Source organism: Adiantum capillus-veneris, chromosome 19, assembly GCF_014529385.1.
Source record: "Adiantum capillus-veneris isolate H3 chromosome 19, ASM1452938v2, whole genome shotgun sequence".
In the NCBI taxonomy this organism is placed as follows: Eukaryota; Viridiplantae; Streptophyta; class Polypodiopsida; order Polypodiales; family Pteridaceae; genus Adiantum; species Adiantum capillus-veneris.
In genome coordinates, this window is record NC_140949.1 from 123,193,056 (window position 1) to 123,209,546 (window position 16,491).

The window sequence follows — 16,491 nt, forward strand, 5'->3', positions numbered from 1 at the left end:
TCTTGGAATGCAAAGCTCAAGGCAGTGCAAGAAAGGCTTGGAGTCAATAAGTTGTGGGAGAAGTCTTCCATCATTGTCATTGGCACCCTCTTCATGCTCTACCATGGAGAGCTCTTTTTACCTAAATATGGACTGTTGCATTAATTGAAGAACATGAAAATCAAAAGGTATACTTCTATATAGACAATTATTTTCCTTTTTTGGTGGTGCATATATATATGAACACTTTCATGTGTATGTACCAACACTTGTTTTTAATTTCTTGACATAGATAGTTGCCTACGATGATAAGTTCATTCCTCATCCCATGGACAAGGCAAGGGAAACCTATGAAATAATTCTTCCTTTGGAAAAAACTTGGAGAGTTTGAGCTATCCAAATTTCTTTTATTTCCATTCCAACTTCTTCAAGGATAAGGTTGAGCTTTCTCTTTTTTCATTTAAAACACTTTGAAGATATCCAGGAGGCAAGTTCATGCTGCTAGAGAAGCAAGCATTGGTTTCAATGTTTGGTGTTGGACTTGACATCTATGGCCTATACAATTGCTATTTTTTGACACATTTTGTGTATGGATTGGCTTGTGGAATCACACACCAACATCAGTTGCCACGTTGCAAAAAACAAGATCTGCTCAAACATAAACCATCAGTGCTTCAACTTATAAAAGAGACCTTACACGTCGAGGTGGATGAGGAGACACAATTGCCCGACCTCAATGTTCTGGCACGAATGCTAATGATGAGATAAATTGCTCAAAGAGACCAATGTACAAATAAGAGGACCCTTGGACAAGTTCAAGAGACCGGAGTACTTTGTAACATTTTTGGATGACTAAAAATGGTCAAAATGTACTTTTTTTAATGCATCAAAGTTTGACATATTCTTAAGCAAAGTATTTAATTTTGCTATAACCATTTCTCACATTGTGGAAAGTTGAAATTACGTCAAGTATTCATGATATATTAAGGTTTGTGTTTGAATCTTGTTATAATTGAGAATTACTGCATAGCTTACAATAGCGTTTTACAAACCCTTTTCATGCGTTCTTTCTATAGCCATCAATTTGCATGTTGTCTTACAGTATAGGATAAATCTCTTGTGATTTGTGCATAAGTTTTTGATACTTTCATTGATGTAGCTCCTCTAAGCTATTGTCTTTGTCTACACCACCTCCGTGCTGAGTGTGATTGAAATCATCAGTACAAGCTTGGTAGTGGGTTTTGTCCATGCCTTTTGTAGACTAAATATCAAACTTCCATATTGCCTTGCATTGCAAACCAAAGCATGTGACTACATATAATGTATTGCACATAAATCAATCACAAACATTACAAGAAAACGTATGTACAATTCAAAAGATTAGCATATCATGAAACCAATTACATTACCATGTAGTGAGTGATATGATAATTTGTCCAAGCATTGATCAAAACTTGAATATTGTATTGAAGGTTTTCCATAACCACCTTGTGAGTCCTGGCTACACCATTATCTACATGATCAACTATAGCATTGTGCAAATTTTTCCACCTATTGTATCTTAATGCTTTTCTTTTTTGTACACTATGGATTTTACGTTGAAGAGGGGGAAAGGGGAACACACCCAACACACAACACAATGCCTCACTATAGCCCACAGTATACAGAACGCCCCAATCCACTAGAGTTCACCTTCAAAACTCGACACTACCCGCAAGCAAACCACTGCTTGCACACAACCATACAAACACACTCCTTGCAATGCACCAGATAGACCTTATCACTCTACTCTGATCAATTTGTAGCCTTACACACACACGCAACCTCTCTCTATCTCTCTTTGCAGGGCAAACCTTGGGGGGGCACACACGCCCGAAAACACACCCACACAAGCAGAGAAGAGAAGGGGGAATGACACCAAGGTACATCAATGAATAGCCTTTTTGCATATACAACCATGTATATTCAGCCTGCACCCCTATCGGCACAAACCTCGACAAAAAACAATGGCTCAAAATCCTACACTGGCAAAAAACTCCAATGGCTCCCCAAAAAACCTCCTGGGAAAAGCCCCGATGGAAAAAAGCCTAATGACAAAAGGCTCCAAGATCCATAAGAAACATTGGCAAAAAAGCCCCAATAAATTAATGTTTACATCCTTTTATAGGGGAAACTAAACCCAAAAAAGAAAAAAAGGTCAGCTCTCTAGCTCGTTCAGTCCTCTTTGTGCTCCTTTGAGCATTTTCTTGCATTGCTAGCACTTGGCACACTTCACTTTTGGCAACTCTTGCATTATCCTATACTCCTTTATCTCTCTCTCTCTCACTCACTTTCTCTCTCTTTCTCTTTCTCTTGCTCCATTGGCACCGCCGCAGGATTGCCCCCTTGACCGGATTTGAACATCCTTGAGCTGCTTTCTCTCTCCACTGGAAGGATTGTGTGGATTTGGGACACTCTCTCTCTCTCTCTCTCTCTCTCTCTCTCTCTCTCTCTCTCTTCTCTCATCTGCCATGGGACCCCTCCCCTATACGAGCAACAGCGACATCGCTAGGGGGGGGCACCCTTACCTTCAAAAGGTTTTGGCATGTGTGAATCTAGCCTGAAGCGGGCGCGTCATACCATTTCATCACTGTCGTTACCGGCCATTGGCCACCACCAAGCATAGCCGGCCCCACTGCTTCCAATCCCTTCCAAAATCCACCGTGCCGCCACCAGGCCCGCGCGCGCAGCCCTCAACCAGAGACACCGTAGCCTCACGCACCAAGGAGCTCTCTCTTCTTGTGTGATAGTGAAGGGGGCAACGTCCTCGCGCATATAGCCTTGCTGTTTGGGTGTGCGTCCCCCATGTGGGATCTCCCATGCGACACGTGGTGGTCCCTTGGGTGGACACCGTCCAAGCTCCTTAAAGAAATTCAAACTCACTTTCATAAACCCGCCCAACTTTTCTCTTGCTCTCTAATGGTCACCTGGTAATCCATCTGCCAAGCCGCAAAACCCGTCCGTAACTTAATTATGTCGACTCAAAACCCCCCCAGCTGTAGACGTACTTCAAGACTCTCCGAGACCCCGACCCGAGGCTGCAAAAACAGAGAAAACCATCTGTGGCCAACTCCGAGCAAAGGCACTCAACTTTCCAGCCTGCTGTAACTTTCTGCTCCAGGCTCCGTTGTGATGAGAAATCAACTCTTGCTAGCTTCACACACCGTATAGCGCCTTCTCAGACCCTGTCGCGGTCCAAAAAAACCCAGATGGCACGACTCCCCATGTCGTCATGTGGGCACCAACCTAGCCCTCGGCAAAACTTCAACTAGCCATAAAATGCAATGTGTAGCTCTAATCTGCAATCTGAGAAGACGGTAAGGCTCCATAAATTGAGCACTACGCACCTGTACACTAACATCCACTCGGGCCACTTGTCGCTAGCTTCCTTGTACGACAAGGAGCTGCAACACACTGTACCTTCAAACTACAGTATCTTGGGCTCCTTAGCTCGTTTTCATGAGCTGTCTAGATCTGCTTCTTCAGCACTTCAAGCTCTTCATTTCCAGACCCAAAGACTACACCTCGCACCTCCCTCATCTTCTCCCCAAATTAGCCCCTTTTGGAGCCCTTCTTGGCCTATAAACTGCATCAATGATACATCTCCGCTGCTACCTGTCAGTCCATGATCTTCCTAGCTGCTCCAGCCTTTTGCCATACTTTTGCTAGCCTGCACATATGTGCCCATTCCATCTTCTATGGTCGACACACTTTGGATGTACCATCATTGTCCACCCCCTAGTTGAGCATTCATGCTCAACCAAAAAAGAGCTTTATTCCATTTCTAATTGAAAAACCTTCAACATGCTATGAAAAAACCAAAACCATATTTACATAGTTTTATTGCATCCTACTGCCAAACCTTCAAGTGGGTTGCTCCACCCCCTGCATCACATAGTTTTCGCGTGGATAACGCCTGCCATTGGTGTCTTCCACCCACCTGTAACTGCTCACCGTAGTGCTGTATCCCAGCACATATACTGTCATATGTGTAGGCTGCCCATAGCCTACCTTCAGCGCTCCATGCATTCCTCTGCAAACTGCCTACTACACACTAAGCAGCACCAAGCATACCATCAAAAGAGCATGTACCTAGCAATGAGCTCCAACACATATCTGACTCTGCTTTCCGAACCAGATAAAGTTGAGGCCTCGACCATAGACCCTTGCACCTACTGAACCATCCACCGCATAACCGTGTCTACCACCATATTCATCAACCATAGCTCACATACCTTCAATGAAAGAAAAGCCACTGTCTGGGATTCTCCTTTGTCTACCACTGGACATGTCTGCCGTATCAGAACCTCCACCATCTTTGGTAACACAACCTCCTCTTTGGCCACACACTCAATTCCAACATCATCGAGCCCTTCATCGTCAACCGGCCCTTCAAGGTTGATCAACACCATCTTCTCTTCAGCTTCAACCACTTGTGCTTCAATCACCTCTTCTACCGCTGCATCATGCTCCACCAAGGAAGAGAGAAAATTGTTCTCTTTTGCATCCACCTCGTCTTCCTCCATAGGCGTGGCTTCTCTATCTCTTATGGCTAAATTCAGCACCTATTGCACCACCATGGCACATTTCACTGCTACTTTCATCAGCATAACCATTACCATGGCACCACATACCACCTTTACCTGCATCTCATCACCTATAGGTCTAGACTGCTCCATTTGGTCTTCATCAAGCACCTCGGCTTCCTATGGTCCTTGCTCTTCTTGCACCCGGATACTACCATATGATCAAACATATAAGAGGGTAGCTTTACCTTTACCAGCTCAGGTTCATGAGACTCTGTCTCCTTGCCATAGGATGTGGACTCATCCACTCTATTCTCCTCGCTTGTCTCTCGGCTCCTTGAGCATGTACCTTCATCATCACTGGAATCATATACCAAGTCCGTATCTATATCTTCATCTGCTTGCTTCTCTACAAGAGCTTGACCATCTTCACAGCTTTGCTCACTTTCTCCATCAGCTTTTGAACCCTCAGTATTTGCAACCTAATTGCATTCTGCTACCTTTTCATGCAAACTTTCCACAAGGACAGGATTTACCTCTTCAATGCCCACTGGAACCTCAACATCTGCTATCACTTTTGCACCTTGATTCACCTTAACATGGAGCTTCTCCTTGTCGACAAGCTCGTCCACCCTCAACACATGCACATCACAAATTGGAAACCTCCAAGGAACATAACCAGCAGTAGGCCTTACCTCAACAAGCTCTACACTTCGAACACTTGGAATCACCTTTGGTTTGACCAAAGAACACTTCGCAACCTCCACAACAGGCATATAATCTTTCGGCTTCAACACGCCCAGCTCGAGCTTCCGCTTCAACTTTCTCCTCTTCACCTTGGCCAAATAGACCATGTCTTCATATGTGTCCACACCGTCTTTGACCTTTTCTCTAATCCTCGAACGCAAGCATTCTAGCAGCTTCAAAAGCTTCAAGTATTGATTTCTTTTTACCCCAGTAGCAAACTCTAGCTGCTTCCAACAGGCTTCAAATCGCTCAATGAAAATGGAGAAATCCTTACTCACATCCTGGCGTACCACCTTCAGCCTTGCACCAGCTTCTTCCGGCGTAATCACCTCTCGAAACCGCTCCAAAAACTGACTTTGCAATCTTTGCCATGATTCTCGATCACTGCTCTTTAAACCATCAAACCACACCTTGACTCATCCTCACATCAACAGCAGCACCGTCTGCAACTTCTCCACATTTATCAACATATGCATTGACAGTACCCATAACCTGAAATCTGCTAAGGAATCCTTGGTATCTTCAATGCCCGTAAATATGGGGCCAAAACACCATCGCTGTGAGCCTCAAACTCTACCATCAAACACCTCGACCATCAGCCAACCACTTTGTCGGCTTAAAAGCACCGCTTCCAACCGCAAATCGGAGCATCAGACAGCTCCTCAGTGGGGGCACCAGAAGATGGAGAGGGGGAAAGGGGAACACACCCAACAAAAAACACAATGCCTCTATGTAGCCTAGGGTAGACACAGCACCCCAATCCACTAGAGTTTACGTTCAAAACTTGACATTACCCGCAAACAAACCACCACTTGCACACAGCCATACAAATGAACGCCTTGCAATGCACCAGACATACCTTATCACTCCGCTCTGCTCAATTTGCAGCCTTCCACACGCACACATTCTCTCTCTATCTCTCTTTGCATGACAAACCTCGGGGGGACACACACAACGCTCGGAAACACATGCAAGCAGAGAAGAGAAGGGGGAACGGGGAATGACACCAAGGGACAACAATGAATAGCCTTCTTGCATATACAACCATGTACACTCGACCTCCACCCCTATCGGCACAAACCTCGGCAAAAAGCAATGGCTCAAAAGCCTACACAGGCAAAAAACTCCAATGGCTCCCCAAAAAACCTTTGGGAAAAAGCCCCAATGTCTAAAAGACTAATGAAAAAAAGCTCCAAGAGCCAGAAGCAACATTGAAAAAAGCCCCAATGAATTAACGTTTACATCCTTTTGTAGGGGGAAACTAAACCCAAAAAAGAAAAAAAGGTGAGCTCTCTGGCTCGTTTAGTCCTCTTTGAGCTCCTTTTAGCATTTTCTTTCATTGCTAGCACTTGGCACAATTCACTTTTGGCAACTCTTGCATGATGCACCTCTCTTGTCCTTTATTCGCCCAACTCAGCCGCCCAGCTTAGCCCTTCCATTATCCTCTTGGTCCCTTTTGAACTCCTTCTTTCTCTCTCTCACTTTCTCTCTCTTTCTCTTTCTCTTGCTCCACTGGCACCGCTGTGGGATTGCCCCCTTGACCGGCTTTGAACACCCTTGAACTGCTTTCTCTCTCCACAGGCAGGATTGTTCGGCTTTGGGACTCTCTGTCACTCTTCTGTCATCTTCCGCGAGACCGCTCCCCTATACGAGCAATAGCAACATCGCTATTGGGGGGGGCACCCTTACTTTCAAAAGGTTTTGGCCCGTGTGAATCTGGCCCAAAGCAGACGCATCATGCCAGATCATCATTGTCGTTACCAGCCATCCGCCACCAAGCACAACCAGCCAATGCCGCCAATCCCTTCCAAAATCCGCCGCGCCGCCGCTAGGCCCGCGCGCGCAGTGCCCAATCAGAGACACCATATCCTCACACACCAGGGAGCTCTCTCTCCTTGTGTGATAGTGAAGGGGGCAACGCCCATATAGCCTTGCTATCCGGGTGTGCGTCCCCCATGTGGGATCTCCCATGCGACACATATGGCGGTCCCTTGGGTGGCCACCCTCCAAGCTCCTCAAAAAAAATTCAAACTCACTTTCATAAAGCCCCCCAACTTTTCTCTTGCTTGCTAATGGTCACCTGGTAATCCATTTGCCGAGCCGCAAAACCCGATCGCAACTTAATTATGTCGACTCAAAAACCCCCAGACCTAGCTGCACTTCAAAAGACTATCAGAGACCCCGAACCGAGGCTGCAAACACCGAGAAAACCATATGTGGCCAACTCCAAGCAAAGGCGCTCAACTTTCCAACTGCTATAACTTTCCACTCCGAGCTTTGTTTGATGAGCAATCAACTCTTGCCAGCTTCACACACCACATAGAACCTTCTCGAACCCTATCATGGTCCAAAAAACACCAGATGGCACGACTCCCCATGTGGTCAGGTGGGCACCAACCTAGCCCCTGGCAAAACTTCAAATGGCCATAAACTGCAATTCGTAGCTCTAATCTGTGATCTAAATAGATGGGCAGTCTCCATAAATTGAGCACTACGCACATATACACTGACATACCACTTGTCCCCAACTGCCCTGTCCTGCAAGGATCTACAACCCATTGTACCTTCAAACTCCAATATATTGGGCTCCGTAGCTCGGTTTGATGAGCCATCTCGACCTGCTCCTTCAGCATTTCAAGCTCTTCATTTCTAGACCCAAATATTGCACCTCGCATCTCCTTCATCTGCTCCCCAAATTAGCCCCTTTTGGAGCCTTTCTTAGCTTATAAACTGCATCAATCATACATCTCCGCTGCTACTTGTCAGTCCATGATCTTCCTAGCTGCTCCAACCTTTTTCCATACTTCTGCTACCCTGCACATATTTGTCCATGCCATCTTCTATGGTCAACACACTTTGATTGTACCAACGTTGTCTTCTAGTTGTAGGCATTTGACATAACATTAGCTCACCTTAAACATACCACCAAGTCACCTTGAAGGACGGTTGAAAGAAGAAAAATATTACACTGAAATTTCACACTAAAGTTTCTAGGGTCATTGGATCCAATGCTTGCATCCAGTGTTTTGTTCATCAATCTTTGACTCTTTTACAATCTTGCACTCATCTAGCTTGATGAAAAATGTATGTCAATAGGGCTATCAAATCATAAAAAACATTATTATACTTGTCATATACCACTTCCTCCGCTTTTGGCCATCTTTATGTCGATTTCAATGTGAAAATAACTTCCTAGAATTTGAAACACTCTTTTCTTAATCCCTCTTAAGCCGATGTTCAAGTCCCTTATGTCTCATAGTCAGAGATTTAATATTTACATCATCATGTAAAATTTCTTGTGATCACAATGTTTATTATCACATTCACATAATCACAATTAACGTGATAACAAAGAAGTCGATAAGTGGTGATATGGCAATCCACCAAAACCCCGTCCGGGTACGTATTTTTCTTGACAGGCCCATCGAGAAACTATAAGAATGCTAAATCGAGCCCACCAAAAAATGAAAAAACCCCAGTGGGCGTACAGAAATGGATAATTTCTAAAGGTTAAAGGGAAGTCACTTGAATATTTAACGTGATCACTTATTTTGAAATTTAATCACTTATTTTGAAATGTAATCACTTAATGTTATTAACGTGATCACGTATTCGTGATCACGTTAATGAAATCCCTGCTCATAGTCTTGTTTCTCTTTCTCAAAGACCTAGCACTATTGTTTTTTTCATTAAGTTGTTGCATAAGCTCCTTGATGGTCTCCTTGCTGCCTTCAAGTTACCAAGCACATTGCATGACTTTTTGGTGTATCCGCACATTCTTGTTGCATGGAATGTATCTCATTGCAGAACATTATTTCTTGCAGCCAACTGCTTTTGGTGTAGCCATACAATCCATTGTGGAAATCTCCCACACAGTTCACCAAAGATGCTATATCCTTAAAAGATGGTGTGGAGTTTGTCACGAGATGCTGAGGATACATTTTGTTGTACATCCAAAGGTCCACATTTTTTATGCCTTATGCTTTAAAGTTCTCCTTCAAAGATTTAGAAAGGGTGTTTTGTTTGTTTTTCTTGCAAAGGGGCTCATACTTTTTTTTAGAAATCTACATGCATATGATACACATCTCTCCAGTTCATTGTAGAAGTTCATTGTGGAGAAGTTATTAACATTGATTGAGATATGACTAACTGAAATTGGTTGTAGAAGGAGGTGACCAAAATGGAGGAAAAAACATTTAATATTAGTGCACGAGAGTGCGCAGGAGGAAATGGGGGGAAGAATGAGCTGAGAAAGCAGAGCCTAGTTTTCTAAAATGCAAGAGATTGAAATATTTGGCATTGAACTCCTAGCCATCATAGACAGTGAAGTGCTATCATGATTGGATTAGTTTTTGCATTTTTTTAATAAATGTACCTTGTAATGAAGGAGATATTTGGGTTTCAAAAAACATGTATGAAAAAGGAGAAAGTAAAATCTCCATTCTCTCTCTACAATGACAATGACATGACATTTCTTATAAGACCCAAATTTGAATTCAAACTTTTTCTAGTGCATCCTCATCCTTATCACCACCAACTAAGCATGATTTCCCGGTACAAATGGCATCAACAATGGAAATAGAGTCCATCGCATCATCTCTACTCTCTATAATGGCCTCCTGAATCTGTTGCAAAGCAAACAAGCAATCCTCATCTTTTTCCTCATTGAGAATTTCTAATGACCTTCATTCTTCCCTAGCCGTGCTCCTTGATTTGGGATATGAGCCTCAATTTTGTGTGTATAAATGCAAGCTTCTTTGTACAAGATGTGAGTAACCTATTTCTTCTCTTGGTATGAATGACAAAGAAGGTGCTCCAATTTCTCTCACATAGAGAGGCATGTGTCTGTTGATAAATCACCCTTAAAGAAAGATCTTGCAAAGTGCGTGTCCAAGCCCCAAATGTTTCCCAACATTTCAATCCCTCTTGCATCTTGTTTTGATGTTTTGCAATTGGATGAGCAAATGAATTCCTTTCAGCCTTATAAATGTCTATAACTCATCAATTAGAGTGCCTTACAAGGTCAAATCGCCTTTGATGTACTTGTCCAAGAATGTCATCCATCTTTCATGCAACTCTCTATCACTATCTTTCCCTCTTCCTTGCCATATAGGATTCCTTGACATATAGGATGCAACATGTATCTAACAGCATGCAACCGTGTGTGCAACATATTCCATCTTTCAATGCATAGATCCCTAATCTCTCTCATCCTTGCAACATCAATGCCTTGCATATTTCCAATTTTCAAGGATCATGCTATCCGTCAACTCATACATAAGGCCCATGGTGCCTAGCCACCAAAGGAAGAATTTTCAAATTGGAAGCACAAATTTTCAAAATCATCATGGCCTGTTGTCAAAAGGATGCATTAAACACAATGTTCAAGACCTCAATAGCCTTTGCAATCTTGGATGTTTTCATCTTTACAAATTTTCATAAGCTTTTGCACACCTTGCATGCATCTCTCATCCACAATATTGGCCAACAAAATAAAGTAGTACGCAAATTGTGTGGTTGATGACTTCCCCAAGTTCTTTCTAAGCTGCCAAAACAATGCAAACACAATAGACTTTCTTGTCACAAATGTGACAAGCTCTACTGCATCCTCAAGGACTTTTGCAACCCAACCAATCTTGCCAATGTCTTTGAAAAAAAGGTCTAAGCAATGGCAAACACATCTGGTAAAAAATTTGTGCTTCCACTCCCTTTCAACCATCTCCCAAACACCAACACAATTGGTTGCATTGTTCATGCATACCTATACAACATTTGTTGGCTCAACCTTAATGATTACAATTGATTTCACTATTTCAAAAAAGTAAGGGCTTCTTACTTTCCATGTAGGAGCATCCTCAACATTAAAAAGCCTGCACAAGGCTTTGTTTGTTTTCTTGTATGCTTTCACTTTCTAAACCCCCTTGTGCAGACCTTCTCTTCTTGCTTCAGGAACCCACATCGAACTTGGAAGATCCACTTACATTAGTCCTTCCCTCAGCATGTGTACTCATTAAAGCAACTCCTTGATCTTCCGAGCAATGTACTCCCAAATCATTGACTTATGCATCTACACGAGCACCTCTCTCTTCTCAGTCTTGCCTTGCATTTGCATGAAATCTTTTGACAATCTCTACAACATTGGTTGGTGCCTCATCACACGATGGACCTCCTAGACCATGGCCAACAATGCCCAATAAATGTAGACGGATACACAAGGGGCGAGCGTTTGTATAGCTAAAGTGAGTCGGTGCTAGAAGGAGAAGAAAGTAATTCCATAATCAAATACAAGAGTATGTCAGGGTGACACTGAAGTAGATGTGAAGGTTGAATGAAGCCAGTGGTATCAAGGGATGTATGTCTTTGGTGGTTTATTCACCAAGAAGCTTTGTTTGGGGCTAATCAAAGTTGGTTTCTTAAGGTGTTTAAATTGTAGAGATTATAAAGAAAAAGGTGTTCTTCAAGGTGGGTTTTAGGTTGATCTAAACAACTCGTCAATTGAAGGTACAATGTGAGATATTGCAATTTAAAAGAAAGAGTACTTTGTAGATCCTCACCGGATTAAGCAAGTGCATCATGATGATGAGGATATATGTTTGATGCTAGGGTTGAAGTGCTTAATTCATGAAGCATGCTAGTCTTTGGATCGGCAATCAAAGTTTGAATGGTCAAGATATGAGCAGTTGAAGTTTTGTCTCGGGCTAATTTTGCACTGTTTTGACCACCTTGATAAACATGCCATTGGATGTTTTCTCAAGATTGCCAAGGTTACAAAGGTAGTGTGAAGTATTTGAAGCTAGCTGGAAGTAACAATTCATCAATCAAGGTTACCCACACCAAGATATTGCAAAGGGAAGCTGGAAATTGGACAGGAGCAAAGTGATTATAGATGGTTTTTTTCCATTTTAGGGCCTTCCATTCACGGTCTCATCGGGGGAGTGTCAGACTGTGGTGGGTTTCTTATGGTTATAAGTCAGCAAAGTGGATTTTCATTAGGGCTTAGAGGGTGAGCATCGGACACTCCAACACAATGATTTGGCAATTCAAAAAGGCCCATGGGGGTGGGATGCAGTAGAACTTCCACATGTTGAGAATTATCTTGTATGCCTTGCTAACCCCATGCCACATCAGGTATACATATTGGAGGAAGACATTCATTAGGATAGACAAGAGGAGAGAGAGAAGAGCTATGGCTCACCCCCCCCGCCGGCTAGTGGGGTGCTGTGTTGGGCACCATGTGCCTGCGCGAGGCGGAGTCACAGTCTGTTGCTGGCACTGGCCGCTGGTGTGGCAGGTCTTGGTGACACCCCATAATAGGGGCTGATTCACACGCTAGGGGAAACTCCATAGTAGAAACCTTTCTCTAGTGTTCAAAGGGTAAGGGGGAGATCCCTTGTGTGTGTGTGTGTGTGTGTGTGAGAGAGAGAGAGAGAGAGAGAGCGAGAGAGAGAGAGAGAGAGAGAGAGAGAGAGAGAGAAAAGAAAGTTGGCAGAGGCTACGGCCTCCATTGTATACACATTTAGTTATTCATTGCCAAGCTTGATTGGTTCAAGAGACTCTCTCTCTCTCTCTCTCTCTCTCTCTCTCTCTCTCTCTCTCTCTCTCTCTCTCTCTCTCTCTCTCTCTCTCTCGTGTTCACTCCCCTTGCTCTCTACACTTCCGCATCATCAACTCTGAAAGAGGCTATGACCTTCCAAAGGGAAAAGTACCATGCAATGTTTCTAAAGTGGATTCGGACAGATGGGGCGATGAGAGGACATTACTAAAAGAGGGAAAACCCCTTCAATAATTAAAAAATTGAGCACTTAAGGAGGGATTTTTGGACAAAAAATAGAGACGTTGTTTAGGACCCAAGAGGGAGGTATTTCCCCTATTTGTGAAGGAGAAGCCATTGTTTTGGCATATAAATAACTGTATAAGAGCTCTTAGCAAGATCAAGCCATCACTATTTTTTTTCTATGTTGTTTCCCCCTTGCTCCCTTTTCTTCTCTGCTCATTTCTTAACACTAGTCTAGTAACCTAACATGACATAAAAGTATCCTTTCAGGGTTTTGGGAAAAAAGTCCGAAACCATAGTAGATCCACTCATTTTGAAAAATTCTTTCATGAGTTTATAGTACAAGGACTACTACTTATGGAAAAAATGAGAAACTTGTAAAATTTCTCATCTCTTTGTCACAACAAGCCTCCAAAGTTGATGGACTAGTGCATTTTGCCCAAAATAGCAATTTCTTACGATTGATTGCATATAAATAAGAGTGGGGATTTTTGTAGGACATAAGATAAAATGCGCTGTCAACTTCAATGGGTTGGTGATCAAAACATATGGTTGCTTTTGCCTCACTATTTTGTTTTTGGGGCAAAAACAAATAGGTACAAAAAAGTTTCACTTTTGCCATTTTGTGGACCTATCATCAAAGTTTCTATAGTCACGCTCAATATTGATACTATATACATGTTTTCTTAATTCCCTTTGGGCCATTGGATTAAAAAGAAGACATGGAGCATGTCAAAAGAATTTTGGATCTCTTACTACGTGGAACCTTGGGGACAATGATAAATACAACATACATGACAAAAATGGGTTTAGCATTATGACCTCTAGAATCCCATAGAAACTACTTAATATCTAGCCAGATTTGTAGTTTATGGTTAGATATGGTTACTACCTACAATATACAAACAATTGGCCTAAGAAACTAGCAGTATTGAGAAATCTATACTTTCTACACTAAAATGTCTTGTTTTCTTCAACAATCAAAAAACTCAACCATCATCATATATTATGCTATATAGCGTATTAGGTCCCCCAAAACTCAAGGAAGATTAGCTTTATGTTATACATGCCACTTACACAATCAAAATTGCATTTGTATATCAAGAAAGCCACCAAAAGAAATCATAGGACTGCTAATTTTGGCCAAAAACAGGATTATGCAATTCTTGTAAGTTGGTCATAACTTTCAATTTAACACTTAGTTCTCCCTAGAAGCATCAAAACATGTTGAGAACTATGAAGGCTTATCCTCTAGCAATCTATACTTGCTAAACTCAACCATCATTGTATACTATGATATATAGCATATTAGGTCCCCCAAAACTCAAGGAAGATTAGCTTTATGTTATACATGCCACTTACACAATCAAAATTGCATTTGTATATCAAGAAAGCCACCAAAAAATTCATAGGAGTGCTAATTTTGGCCAAAAACAGGATTATGCAATTCTTGTAAGTTGGTCTTAACTTCCAATTTTCACACTTAGTTCTCCCTAGAAGCATCAAAACATGTTGAGAACTATGAAGGCTTATCCTCTAGCAATCTAAACCTCACAAATATGAAGTTTAGAGTGGTATAGTTGCAAAAAATTGAGAAAAAGGAAAAAGCAGGAGCCGTTTTTTCACACAGTTTAGGTTCAAAAATGTTGTGCATGAGTAAGGTTCATGGTGAGGTCAATATTCCAAAAAAAAAGTCAAGTTTTTTTCAGCTCATAAGGAAACTTTGTGGATATATAGCACCTAGAAACTCATTTTCATAGTCTTCAAATAATTCAAGCAAAATGGTCACTTAACAGGACACAAAAGTGTCCAAGGACATAAAAGTGTTTTGTTACCATTCTAGTGTTAAGCATGTAGAGTCGATTGAGTGTGGGTTGTTGCCTCTCAGCTGCTAGTGTGTGTAAAGAGAGAGGTGTTGTGTGTAGTGGAAGTGCTGGAACGCTTTACATCAAAGGGTATGTTGCAAGACATGTGCGCATTGAATTGTGGGTCAATGAGATGTTTATATCAAGAAGTGTGTTGTTTGAAGGTGTTTTTGAGAGAATTGGCTTATTGTGAATGCCCTAGACTATAGAGAGGCATTTGTTAGTGTTTTTGGGTGAGTCTTGTTTCCTCCTCTCCATCTTTTGATGCCCCCACTGAAGACCAATTTGATTGCTCATTAGTTGGATTGAAAAGGTGTATTTTCAACAAGAAGAGATGGCTACACAGAGTTATGCACCAATCTATATGGTTGAGAAGAATCTGGAGCAGTGGATGGTAGATTTCAAGATGTATATGCTATAACTATGTATGCCAAAATGAAGACACTGAGATGCAAACAATTACGTGGTTTGATTCATGGCAAAAACAAAGGTATGGTTTGATGCTTTATAACGTGAACCAAGATAGACATGGTTGTCCCTGTAGGCTCACTTCTTGTAGGATTTTCGCAAGGACATATCTCATCTCGACATGAAAATTGAAGGCTCTAAGAAAAGATGTAAGTGATCATGAAGAATTTGGAGTGTTTCTTAATCATTTTGAAGAGTGCTGGGAAGGGTTAGCAACTGCTATGCAATTGGCTGACAAAGTATTTCAAGTTGGATAGTTTCACGGTGCGTTGCATCCCAAGGTGCAAGAAAAGGTGGATTTTGAGAGTCCTAAGAACTATAATGGTGCGATCACATTTGCACAGGCAAAGAGCAAAAAAATCAAGGAGAAGATTGAGAAAGTTGCACTAGGGTATGCAGTGGTGTCTCCCAACCTGCTCTAAAGAGTTATAGGTAGTGTTGTAGGGTCATCCAAAATAGACCTATTACATAGACACAACACATGTAACTATGTAACTTGTATTCTAATATACCATTTTACCAAGCCAAAGGTTGGCCAAGATTGTAGTATTATATATAGGTGTGTAATATTGCCCATGTTATTCATATAAAAATTATTTTATTATTGTGATGCTAAAGGTCATATTGGTATGGATGATCGAGAGGTCATTTGTTCCTAACGTGAGTATAATTGCTTGAGGATACCTTATAGACCAATCTATGTAGCAATCTAGCTCCAAGTGGATATGGAAATCTTTGTGAATATTACATGATTACTACTAGGAATAAGGTTCTTAAGTATAGAATTATGTTCTAGCAAAATATAAATGTATTAAACCATAGTTTGTGAGTATACAAGTACTCATGGTTACATAGAGGTTTCTCAAGGTCTCATAATGTATTTTCATTCATAGTATAAAATTTGTGTAGTGAGTTATGGATTTCATTAGTAATTGATGATGGGTTATGGAGATCATGTAATGAGGTTGATCTTAGCTGTTGAAGCTAGTTTCATAGCACCTTGACCTTCATTTCAAATTTTGTAGTCTATCAGGATCATGTACTTATGCGGAGATTAAGGGGATACTTATTGCATAGACTTAGTCTATATTGA